This window comes from Anolis carolinensis, chromosome 1 (assembly GCF_035594765.1).
Source record: "Anolis carolinensis isolate JA03-04 chromosome 1, rAnoCar3.1.pri, whole genome shotgun sequence".
Taxonomy (NCBI): domain Eukaryota; kingdom Metazoa; phylum Chordata; class Lepidosauria; order Squamata; family Dactyloidae; genus Anolis; species Anolis carolinensis.
In genome coordinates, this window is record NC_085841.1 from 154069058 (window position 1) to 154083004 (window position 13947).

Below are 13947 nucleotides of genomic sequence, written 5' to 3' on the forward strand. Positions count from 1 at the left end.
ATATATAGATATATATAGATATACATCAGCTTTGGATAGCATAGGAAAGGTAAACAACCCAGAGTTATTTGTTTTGCTTTCTGTGCCCCTGTTCAGAAGATTTCACAGCACTTCCTGGATTTTGAAAAATTTGGCTTGCGGAGAAAACAAGGATTGGTGATAAAATTTAAATGAAGACACCTTTTCCCCATGAAAACTTTTTCAGGAGTGAATTTCCCTTCCTAGGGGTAGATTTCTCTTGCTTCCTGCTATCCCACCTTCGTTCTTAATAGTGAGTCATTTGTAACTCAGATGTTGGTAACTTGGGGACTGCCTATACTTGGATTCAGATATGTTTTTAAATTTTGTACAATGTGTTTTTATTATGTAATGTTATTTGCTTTTATATGAACTATTGTTTTAGTGTACTGTTTTGAATTGAATTGAATTGAATTTTTGCCTATTTATTGTAAGCCGCCTTGAGTCCCCTTGGGTGAGAAAGGCGGGGTAAAAATGCTGTAAATAAATAAATAAAATAAATTCATCAGTAGTAGAAGAAAATACACAATTAATACCCTAAAATATTTTTTTAAATATCAGGCTTTTAACTAATAATCTATAGTAATGCTGCATAACAGCATCCATAAAGAACTACAATGTATACAAACATTAATGCTGCCAATTATAGTTCATAGATCAACTCCTGCCAGTGACAGTGCTGGCAAATTAAACCACTCAGATTCCTCTGCTCTGTTTAAGTAATTTGACATATGCATGCATGACAACTGATTGTGTTTTTGGCTCCATTTCTACACTCTTCGATGCAGTGCCCAAGCCCAAGCAAATTTATCTACTGTTCCCCAAAGCTATTTACTAGGGAACCATAAAGCAAGCAAATTTGCTTGCTTTATGGTTCCCCACTACTTACCTTTTTAAATGTTAGCTCTCTGGTGGAGAATCTAAACAGAATCCAGAGTTGATATCAAAGGAGAAGGTTCCAATCTAGTAGGAATCTCAAAAATCCAAATAGGACCAGCAAGAATGGCCAAATGTGCAATCTAATGGGCAAGGGAGGAAGGTGTAACTGCCAGGAAACTACACATTTTTTCACTGGCAAAGGGAGTAGGGAAAAGAGGGAGAGACAGATAATCCCACCTTCCAACATGACCATGTGCATACCAGGGCTATAGTACAATCAAGGGCTTTTGGTATCTTTTACCCATTGCAAAGTGCTTTGTTAAAGGGTGGTGGCAGACAAGCACTGGGTATTTTTGGTTTATGACTGTGTTACTGATATGATTTGAGAGGTTCTCGCCTGCTCCTAAATGCATTTCCTTAGACCTGTGCCATCATATAATTTTTTAATGTTTTCATTTTCTTTTAAAAAATAACCTTAGATGTAAACAGTATCGCTATAGAACATTTGTGGGAATCCCCACCACCACCACACCTTTGACTACCCGTTTCTCTCTTTCATTTTCTCACCACCACCACACCTTTGACTATCCATTTCTCTCTTTCATTTTCCCAGCCACTTTCCCTTGGGGCCAGCCAGGTGAAAGGGAACAGGTCACACATCCTCAAGGAGACACCCTTGCCGCTGTCCAACTTCTGCCACATAGATCCAACAAGGAAAAGGAGCTCCTGCTGTAGATGGGATCATGTTAATGCCTTGCTGTGTTGCCCTGGCAGTAGGGTTGGATTCCAAAGGGACTGAGATGTAGGGTATTTCATCCTTCCTGCTTGAAAATCGGTTAGCTGGAAATGTGTGAGAGGGATGGAGAGTGGAACATATAAATATTGTGTGTGGCAGGGAACATTCCCTAGATGTTCTAAAGACTTAACATCTTACTTCTAAGTTATTTTTAAAAACTAAAACATACCGATCTGGATAATTCCTCTGAGTGATTTAATAGGAAACCAGAGTGGATTCTGATATTTGCCATGGCTTAATGTGAGAAGAAGAATTATGTACCACATGTTTAAAAAGCCATATGCTACTGAAATGCAAACTAGAACTTGGTGTAACTTTGGGTTTGGCTGCATAAAACAATGACAAATGAAATCACAAATGATATCACTTGGTTTTCTAAGTCTAGAAACAATGATTATTTGGGAGGAAATTATCAGGAGTGTCTAAACCTGCCAATCCCTTGGCTTCATATCTAGGAAAATAATAGGACCCATCTCCTGATCTTAGTGATGCATACCAATCCATCATGTTATTGGAAATGTGAATACTGGGCTCTACTATCTCACAGCCCTCTTCCCTCTCCTTCAAGGCAACCATAAGGGGAAATGTAAAGCTTGGACTTCCTTTCTAGAAATAAACCACATTAAAACCACACCCGAACCTTGCATGCCTAACCACACTTTTATTGAGACAGCTCCGTTACTCGTACTTTGAGCTTATTTCAACAAGCCATCATACACCGCTTCCTTGCCACTTTCACCACGAAGCCCATTACACGATGTATATCCGCTTTCGGCCGGGCCTCATGGTGAAAGAGGAGAGGAAGTGGCGTATGCCGTCACAGCAGCAATATAGGATGCTTCCTGTGTTTTCTTTGCTATAATGTGGGGAAGCTGGGCGGTGGATGCTTCCCCCATGGGATGGGACCAGTGGTAAGTCGGGTGATGTGAGGCATGGGGTGATGGGTTCTCCACACCCCCTGTCGGGACTCCATAGATTTAACATGGCAAATAGTGAATCACTCACTTAATGTGATAAGGTCCATAGTTAAGATTAACTAATGACTGTCAGATTTGCATGTCACAGAAGGACATAGCTATTGCTAATCAAAAAGAGAAAATAACCTTTTCAACTTCTTGCAACATGTTCGGGGAGAAGAAGCATGCCAGCTGAAGCTTCACTGCAATTCATATGGTGAACCATAACATATTGTTTTAACCGAACAAAGGCAAACAATTCTGCTCATGAGTCTTTTTAAAAGGAGTAAAACATTGCTAAAATGTTTTAAATTATAATTGTCAAAGCACCACTGTTTAACTAGGGTTAATTTAAGACAGAGTTCTTCTATAGCCGATGCATACTTCCCATGCCTGAGGATTGCATTCTAAATATGCTTGAGCCCCAGCACACATCTTTTACAAGTGAAGCATTGTATCAACCATGATGAAAAATTCAAAAGTAAGGGAAATGATGTTAAATATTAGGAAGCTATTCTCCACAGTGAAAGCTATTAGACTGTGGCATACTTTTCCCAACAGGAATTAGCAATGCTCCATTACCTCCTGCATTAGAAAGCTACACTGGACAAGGCACTGTGCTTTAGGGGACTATCTTGCACAAGCAAGGGAAATGGACTCAGACTCCTTTATGGATAGAAAAAAATAGGACCAAATAAGGGATAATATTTCAAAGCCCTGGGAACAGCGATGACATTATTTTTTCCAAAATAAAAAAGGAGATTTACAAGCTGTTCAAATGAGGATACCCTGCTTCATTATGTGGGGATGCCTATTTGGCACCTGCACATAATGAAATAATAAGAATAGGAGTAAAAGGTGCTCCTTTGCAATACAATCTTATCCTGGTACACTCTAATTTGCCTTTGCTTCTTGGATTGTAGACACTGTTTGCTACAATGTGTTGCATATACCAGCTATCAAAATGGCTGCTGCATTCTGTATGCAGATAACAAGACAAATGTAAGCAAATGCAATGGTGCTCACCATTGGAATGCCACCAGAAATTAAATTCTATCAGCAGACAGTAGTAAAGGGGACATTAAGGTCTGTATTTTCTTTATTATGCATTAATTTTTTGCCAAACCTAAATCTACTAAGAATTATATAATAATAATAAAACTTTATTTGTATCTCACCAAAGGGACTCAGGGTGGCTCACAAAAGCACTCAATAGTGCAACAACACACAAAATACAGTAAAATACATAAACATATAAATAATTAACAATATAAGTTTACAAAACAAATGTACATAAAACATCATATACAATCCTACTGATTTAAAAGATTCAATAAAATGCAGCAAAGTCTGCGGATATAAGCAGGCTGTATACAAGAAGAACCAGGAACAAAATAATCATTTGAGCTACCCCCCCATCCCAAATAACCAGGATGTCTGTGCACACTTGATCTCCCCCCTTCTCCAAGACCCCCGATTTCCCAATTCTCAGGATGCACTGCATCGCCCCTCTGGCCTTGGCCACCCTCCTGTGCAGCTGGAGGATGAGGGCACTGACCAGTGCTACATGATGAACCTCCCTCCCCACCCCCAGACCAGCACAATGGAAAGATCCAGCTCTAAGCCATCACCGAAGGCCAGGGCACCCCGGAAGAGGGACCCTCCCTCCCACCTGCCCCAAGGCACCCTTCATAGTCCAGGGGGGCTCAAGGGGGCACCTGGTCCCCTTCCCCATGGGAAAGGCCAAACCAGACCCCCTTGAGGATCTAGGGGGCTCTCTCTCTGGCTTGGTCTGGGGGATTGTGATGACTCATGGGCCATGTAGTCCCGTTCCTAGCGCTGTTGTGGCAGATAAAGAGGAAAACTTGGGTTTTCCACCATTTCAGCCAGAATTGGAACTTTCCCAGCCAGAACTGGAGCCCTTGCACCTGCAGGAGGATTGTCTTCCAGAAATCTGCCAAACAAGCCCTGAGTCAAAATCTCCCCCATTTTCTCGCCGTAGTTATTATCAACAACAAAAAGGAGTTCAACAGGCTAATCGCAGAAGCCTGAGAATCGCAGCCAGGCATTCAGCTGATTAAGACTGCTTTCATGAGAACCTTTAGGGAGTCATGCATCTGGACACAGAGATTGACTTTCGGTTCTGGTTCCCCAGAGAAGTGTTCTTTGGTGGGAACGGAACCCTATTTAGGTTCCGTGCCCTGAAGGAATTTTGCGGAGTCAATTCGTCAGCAACTGGAGTAGGTTGTGTGTGGACAGCGCTACTCCCGTTTCCAAGCCTTCGTTCCTGTTTCCAAGCCTTCGTTCCCGTTTCCAAGCCTTCGTTCACGTTCCCAGCCTTGTTTTGCTTCACGGACCTTGCCTTGCTTTCCAGGACCTTGCCAAGTATTTACCACGGATCTTGTCCCTGTTTCTCGTACCTTGTTGCCTTGTATCAAGCCTTGTGTTCCAAGAATCAAGTTTACTTCCTAGCCTTACATCAAGTTCCTTGGACTAAGAACCTTGTCATCTCCCCTCACTTTGCTTGGCAAAGTGGGTGTTTCAGTTATTGGATTAAAACTTTGGACCTTAATATTTCATATTGGACATTGTTTCTTTGGACTAATTTTGACCTTTCCTGAAAGGTCTACTTCTGAACTATTTCCTACACTTGCTTTTATTAACTTTATATATTTCCTTAATAAAGATATTAGATAGATTCTGGCCTCTGTGTTTGGTTATTGGTGCTCTGCAGCCTGGGTCGTGACAGTTTGACTCCGCCACCCTAAGCACCAATTAACCTAGGCCAGAATGTCTACCGGAGCCGGACCGGGTGGCCAGCCGCTCAGCTACACCATCGACAAGGATGAAGTGGACCGAATCCGCGATAAGCTCAATGCGCAGGAGGGAGAAATAAGGGGCCTGAAGGAGCGCGGGGTCCGTCTCCCGGCCTTGGCGTTGCCGACCAAGTTTTCTGGAGAAGCTTCTAAGGTTCATGTTTTCCGTCGCCAATGCCAGGCTTATATAGAGGCCCGTAATGCCGAGTTTCCCCAAGAAGACATCAAGGTGGCGTGGATTTACAGTCTCCTAGACGGGCCAGCGGCCAACTGGGCGACGGCACTGTTCGACCAAGTCTCCCCACATCTGAGATCAGCGCAACACTTCTTGGATCACATTAAGGCGACTTGGGGGATCGAGGACAATTTGGAGGCGGCCGGCCACAAACTCCGGCGCCTCTCCCAAGGGGACAGACCCTTGTCCCAGTACATAGCCGAGTTCCGAGTGCTGGCCCATAACACCAGTTGGAACGACATAGCCCTCAGAGGACAGTTTCGGGAGGGTCTCAACATCGAGATGCTGGAGGAAATCTCCAAGGTGGATCCCCCCCACTCTCTTGAAGGACTCATTGAACAATGTTTACGAGCTGAAGTCATGCTTGCCAATAGAAAGCAATGGATCCGAGGCCAGAGCGGTAGGGCTGGAGCGAAACCTTCCGCTCCCACCGGCATCCAGCCGCGTCCAGTGTGGAGGCCCCCGCCACCAGCCCCATACCCCAGAGGGAACGAGGAAGTGCCGATGCAGCTGGGCAATGTGCGTCCCAGGTTAGATGTTGCCGAGAAGGCCCGCCGCCAACGCCTAAATCTCTGCTGGTACTGCGGAAACGGGGGCCACTTTGCAAGAGAGTGTCCAGCCAAAGGGAAGCCCGCCGCCCGTCTGGCGGCGGCGTCCTCCACGGAGGCGAAGACGTCTGAGGCGGCTGGCGCGGAACCGGCGGGGGAAGCCAGCGACCGGGCGTAGAGAGGCTCGCCAACCCGGTCAAAAACCTCACTCAAGAGCCGCCAACCGGGGTCCTATTTCTCCTAGTGGTCACCCTGTGGTCAGCGAAAAAAGGACCCGTCATGATCCATGCCATGATAGACTCAGGAGCCACTAACAATTTCATTGATAGAGAGTATGCCGACTCTCTGGGATTACAATATCACGATTTCAAGAACGCCCGTGTGGTGCAGGCCATCGATGGCCGCCCCCTCAAGACAGGTCCAGTAAGTCAATGGTCAGAACCCACCAGAATGTGGATAAGGGAACACATGGAAGAGATTTCCTTCTTTGTTACCGAGGTTCCCCACTTCCCTGTGATTTTGGGAATTCCATGGCTGACCCTCCACGACCCAAACATCTCCTGGTCAAACAGAGAACTGCAGTTTGCTTCAAAATATTGCCAAAACCATTGTCTTGTAGCCAAGGTCTGCCATACCACAGACGCCGAGCCCATCATCACCTTGCCCAAGAAATACTCAGACTTTTGGGATGTATTCAATGAAAAAGAAGCCGAGAGACTACCCCCGCATAGACCTTATGACTGTGCCATTGATTTGGTGGAGGGGGCCCCGATCCCGCGAGGGCACCTCTACTCCCTGACTGAACCAGAGCAAGAAGCTCTCAGGGAGTTCTTAGAGACAAACCTCCGCAAGGGGTTTATTAGACCCTCTCAATCCCCAGCCGCTTCCCCAGTGATGTTTGTGAAAAAGAAGTCAGGGGACCTGCGCTTGGTGGTGGACTATAGGGCATTGAACAATATCACTAAACGAAACCGATATCCCCTGCCTTTGATCTCGGACCTCTTAGACCGGCTTCGAGGGGCCAAGGTTTATACCAAACTGGATCTTCGAGGAGCTTACAATCTAATTCGCATCAGGGAAGGGGACGAGTGGAAGACCGCCTTCCAGACTAAATTCGGTTTATTCGAGTCCCGGGTCATGAATTTCGGTTTATGTGGAGCTCCCGCAACGTTCCAGCATTTTGTCAACGACATCTTTCAGGATTATCTAGACCGGTTCCTGATTATCTACTTGGACGATTTTTTGGTGTTTTCTAGATCACAAGCAGAACATGAGAACCACGTCAGAATGGTGTTACAACGATTGCGGGACCATGGACTTTATGCCAAGCTGGAAAAATGCGCTTTTGACCTACAAGAGGTAGATTTCCTGGGATACCGTGTCTCACCACTAGGGCTCACCATGGACCCGGCGAAGGTTTCAGCAGTATTGGAATGGCGGGCGCCAACCAACAAGAAAGAGGTGCAACGTTTCTTGGGGTTCGCGAACTACTACCGCAAGTTCATTCCAGATTTTGCCCGCTGGTCTGATCCAATCACCAGCTGCATCCGTGGGAAACAGCCTTTCCGCTGGACGGAACAAGCAGAGAAAGGATTCCAGCAACTAAAGAAATTATTCACGTCCCAGCCAATCCTTCAGCACCCAGATCCTGAAACCCCTTTTGTCGTGCAGGCGGACGCCTCCGATGTGGCAATTGGGGCTGTACTCCTACAACCAGTGGGAGATCATCTTCACCCTTGTGCCTTCTACTCCCGTCAACTGACCGCTCCAGAGAGAAATTACACTATTTGGGAAAAGGAACTTTTGGCCATAAAGGCAGCCTTTGAAACTTGGAGACATTGGTTAGAAGGGGCCAAATTTCCCATTGAGGTCCATACTGACCATCGGAATCTAGAGCATCTAAGAACTGCCCGCAAGCTGAATCAGAGGCAGCAACGCTGGGCTTTATTCTTTGAATGTTTTAACTTCCAAATCCATTATGTAACCCCAGCCCAGACCAAGCAAGCAGATGCTCTGTCACGGAAACCGGAATATGCTGCAGGGCGCAAAGAGACCTTTGAGTCCCAACTGCTGCAGCCCGAGAACTTTGCCACGCTCACAGTGGGAAACACTAAATCCACTCCAATTGAATCAACTCCCTCTACTCCAGGGCCCCTTTGTGCTCAGGAAATCAGGGCCAGTCAACAAGCAGATGCCTGGGCTCAGGACCAACTTCGCCAAGGACTACATTTCCCCTTTTCGCTTAAGGATGGGTTACTTTGCTATAGAAATCATGTCTACATCCCTCCAGGACCGGGCAGGGAAAAGGCACTTCGTCTGTGTCATGACTGCAAGCCAGCAGGGCATTTCGGACTATTTAAAACCATGCATTTAATCCTAAGAGATTTCTGGTGGCCCAAGATCCGCAAGGATGTGGAAAAATATGTCAATACCTGCCCAGTATGCCAGCGCTCCAAGACAAGAAGGGAAAAGCCCTCAGGGCTTCTGCATCCCCTTCCTACCCCATCTCGCCCATGGGAAATAATCTCTGCGGATTTTATCACTGATCTACCACCTTCCTGTGGATTCACCACGATCCTAGTGGTGGTGGACCTTTTTACCAAGTTAGCCCATTTCATTCCCTGCGATGGCCTTCCCACGGCCAAAGAGACTGCAGACTTATTCCTTCAACATGTTTTCAGATTGCATGGGTTACCCAAGAGTTTGGTCACAGACCGTGGGTCCCAATTCACCTCTCGTTTCTGGAAAGCACTACAAAAACTATTGGGCATAGACTCACGGTTATCTTCGGCTCACCATCCCCAAACGGATGGGCAAACTGAGCGCACCAATGCCACTTTGGAACAATACCTTCGCTGTTATGTGAACTACCAGCAGGACAATTGGGCTTCCCTGTTACCGCTGTCAGAGTTTGCCTATAACAATGGTGTCCAGGCTTCAACTAAAGAAACCCCGTTCTTTGCGAACTACGGCTTCCATCCACGTTTCTTTCCCTCTGTCATTGAAACCTCAGAAGTTCCCGCAGCAGAGGACTGGCTACAGGAACTCACAGCGGTCCAACAACTTTTGCTCCAGCAACTAGACCAAGCCAAGGAGGACTATAAACGCCACGCTGATAATCGTCGCCAGCCGGGCCCCGAAATCAAGGTAGGAGACCGGGTTCTTCTGTCCACCCGCTTTTTGCCCTCCCATCGCCCTTGCCGGAAGTTAGATGCCCGTTTCATTGGCCCCTATCCAGTGGTGGCGCAACTTAACCCCGTGACTTTCAAACTTCAACTCCCGCGCTCTATGCGCATTCACCCAGTGTTTCATCGCTCTCTGCTCCTTCCGGCGGATGGTGTGCGCCCTGATGTAGACCGGCCGGCCCCCACTCCTATTCTGGTGGATGGGGAGGAGGAATTCGAGGTTCAGGACATCTTGGATTCTCGCTTTCACCGCCGCCGCCTTCAATATCTCATTGACTGGGTGGGTTTTGGTCCCGAGGAACGTTCTTGGGAAGACGCTTCCACAGTCCATGCCCCCGATTTAACCCGCCGCTTTCATCAGACCTACCCCGCCAAGCCGCGGCCTCGCGCCTCGGGGAGAGAGCCCTATGTTGAGAGGGGGCTTGAGGAGGGGGATAGTGTGATGACTCATGGGCCATGTAGTCCCGTTCCTAGCGCTGTTGTGGCAGATGAAGAGGAAAACTTGGGTTTTCCACCATTTCAGCCAGAATTGGAACTTTCCCAGCCAGAACTGGAGCCCTTGCACCTGCAGGAGGATTGTCTTCCAGAAATCTGCCAAACAAGCCCTGAGTCAAAATCTCCCCCATTTTCTCGCCGTAGTTATTATCAACAACAAAAAGGAGTTCAACAGGCTAATCGCAGAAGCCTGAGAATCGCAGCCAGGCATTCAGCTGATTAAGACTGCTTTCATGAGAACCTTTAGGGAGTCATGCATCTGGACACAGAGATTGACTTTCGGTTCTGGTTCCCCAGAGAAGTGTTCTTTGGTGGGAACAGGACCCTATTTAGGTTCCGTGCCCTGAAGGAATTTTGCGGAGTCAATTCGTCAGCAACTGGAGTAGGTTGTGTGTGGACAGCGCTACTCCCGTTTCCAAGCCTTCGTTCCTGTTTCCAAGCCTTCGTTCCCGTTTCCAAGCCTTCGTTCACATTCCCAGCCTTGTTTTGCTTCACGGACCTTGCCTTGCTTTCCAGGACCTTGCCAAGTATTTACCACGGATCTTGTCCCTGTTTCTCGTACCTTGTTGCCTTGTATCAAGCCTTGTGTTCCAAGAATCAAGTTTACTTCCTAGCCTTACATCAAGTTCCTTGGACTAAGAACCTTGTCATCTCCCCTCACTTTGCTTGGCAAAGTGGGTGTTTCGGTTATTGGATTACAACTTTGGACCTTAATATTTCATATTGGACATTGTTTCTTTGGACTAATTTTGACCTTTCCTGAAAGGTCTACTTCTGAACTATTTCCTACACTTGCTTGTATTAACTTTATATATTTCCTTAATAAAGATATTAGATAGATTCTGGCCTCTGTGTTTGATTATTGGTGCTCTGCAGCCTGGGTCGTGACAGGGATGCAGGCCAAGCTGGAGGCCCCTTTAAAGCCCTGATCCAAATGGTGAGCGGGCCAAGCAGATATAATTTTACTATTTAACTGTTTGTGTAATTTTACGTCTGGAGTTAGGAAGCAAGACCCTCACAAAAGTATCTCCTCTTACGAAACAGTAAGATCACTAAGATCATCTGGAGAGGCCCTGCTCTCGGTCCCACCTGCCTCACAGGCACGGCTGGTGGGAACGAGGGACAGGGCCTTCTCGGTGGTGGCTCCCTGGCTGTGGAACACCCTTCCTGAAGATATCCGACAGGCGCCTACCCTGCTGGGATTCAGAAGGGCCGTGAAAACATGGTTATGTGCCCAAGCTTTTGATGAGTAAATGACAAAGTTGACATGGCCTGATTTAAGGATGAAGCATGAGGATCTCGGATGAATGGAATTAATTATATATACGTTTTTAAGGCTTTTATAATGTGTTTTAACAATGTTATTAATGGATCTGTTTATATTGTTTTGTTTTTATGATTGCATTTTGGGCATTAAATTTTGCCAATTTTTGTAAGCTGCCCTGAGTCCCCTCGGGTGAGAAGGGCGAGGTATAAATGTTGTAAATAAATAAATAAATAAATAAATAAATAAAGTGAAATAAATGCAAGTAAGAAAACCTGGTTGTTGTTGTTTTTTACCCGAGATAATACTTTTCTAGGAATATCTAGATCCTCCAGCACAACTCTGGTCCACGGGAAGTTGGCTATAGATTGCACTGGAAGACTTAGAGGTGTTCTCTCTAGGTCCTCCAAAACATGTCTATGGTGAAGTTGACCATGGAATTGCACTAGAAGACTTAGTTGCTCGATGTTGGTTTGCTTTGGAACTGGGTGAGTCGTTAATGTATTCATGTTTATGCTTGTCTTGAGGTACTGAATATTTGTTGGAATCCGCCTTGAGTCCCCTAGGGGTGATAGGACAGAATACAAATAAAGATTATAATGATGATGATGATGATGATTATTATTGTAGCCAGCCATTTCAGAATATTATGAACTGTAAGGGAGTAGAGCAAACCAATTCACTCTCTTCTTACACCTTCCCTTTCTCTAGCTTTCTGTTTTCCTTACCTACCATGTACATTCATGTATAAGTCAAACTCATGATTAAATTGAGGGCAGATTTGGTAACCAAAATTATAGATTTTGATATGACCCATGGATTCTTGAGGGTCATTCAACATAGAGGGGAAATCACCAGGCATTCAATATAGTCAGAAGTGGCATAACAGTGAAGAGTCGAGGATACTTCCTTTAGGTTCTTGCAGGGCAGACTAAGCTCTTGCCTTTTGCCACTCTACTTAGAAACAGGGTTGTTCCTTTTTTCGGTAAGAGTTATAGTACAGTACTCACACTGACATGTGGATACATCAGCCCAGATTTTTTCAGTTTATTTTTAGACTTATACATGAGTATATAGAGTAATTAATACAAAATATTACAATTTTCCTATAGTCAACTGAGTATGTGAATGGCTTGTCTACACAGGCCCAAAAACCTATACTCACCATGAATGGACCATTATCAGTCTTATTGAGACACAGTGACTTCTGATGAGTATTCCAGCTTTCTAAGCTATACTATGACTTTGCACCCTCCTTTTAGCTGGTCATGTGGGCAATCCATTCTGGATTCTATGAACAGAAAGATGGAGTGGCCATGGGGAGCCCACTCAGCCCAGTAGTAGCAAATTTCTATATGGAATACTTTGAAAAACAGGCCCTAGAAACAGCACCAAAAAAGCCAACTGTTTGGTTCAGATACGTAGATGACACCTTCACAATTTGGAGCCATGGAGAGGAAGAACTCAACAAGTTCCTGGACCATCTTAACAGCATCCACCCAAACATCCAATTCACCATGGAAAAAGAAAAGGAAGGAAAACTGCCATTTCTAGATGTTCTGGTCATCCGCAAACCCAATCAACAATTGGGCCACACAGTTTACAGAAAACCTACACACATAGATAGATACCTTCATAAAAACTCCAAACATCACCCAAGTCAAAAAAGGAGCACAATCAAAGCCCTGACAGACCGTGCACAAAGAATCTGCGAACCTCACCTCCCCCAAGGTGAACTAAACCACCTAAACTGGGCTCTACAAGCCAATGGATACTCCACCACAGACATCAGAAGAGCTGCAAGGCCAAGAACAAGCCATGAGAGTCAAGACAAAGATCCACCCAGAGGAAAGGTGTTCTTACCATACATCAAGGGAACCACTGACCGCATAGGCAAACTGATGAATAAGCACAACCTACAAACTATCTACAGTCCCACAAAGAAAATCCAACAAATGCTACAGTCAGCGAAGGACAAGAGGGATCCTCTCTCCTCTGCAGGAGTCTACCAGATACCATGCAGCTGTGGACAAGTATACATAGGGACCACCAAACGCAGCGCCCAAACAAGAATCAAAGAACATGAAAGGCACTGCAGACTAATTCAACCAGAGAAATCAGCCATAGCAGAGCATTTGATGAACCAGCCTGGACACAGGATATTATTTGAGAACACAAAAATGCTGGACCATTCCAACAACTATCATGTCAGACTACACAGAGAAGCCATTGAAATCCACAAGCATGTGGACAATTTCAACAGAAAGGAAGAAACCATGAAAATGAACAAAATCTGGCTACCAGTATTACAAAACTCCAAAATCAAAACAGTAGATGGGAACCAAAACTCTGAGGGCTTGACTGACAAAGGATGCCCCCAGGCAAGAGACAAAAACATCTCCAATGCTGATTAGGGTGATTAACTGAAACATTAATGCTGGCTCCCAGTGACAAAGGACCCTTGCCACACCCCAGACTCTACACAGATATATATATTCTTTCCTTTCCTTACTTAGTTTATCCATACCTCACAACCTCTGAGGATGCCTGCCATAGATGTGGGCGAAACGTCAGGAGAGAATGCTTCTGGAACATGGCCATACAGCCTGAAAGACATACAACAACCCTGTGATCCCGGCCATGAAAGCCTTCGACAACACATTAAATCCATTCTGTCATCGGCAGAGATGCCCAAGACAGCCAGGAGCTCAGATACATCAACACAGCAGGAAATATGTGAGCATATTTACTACAA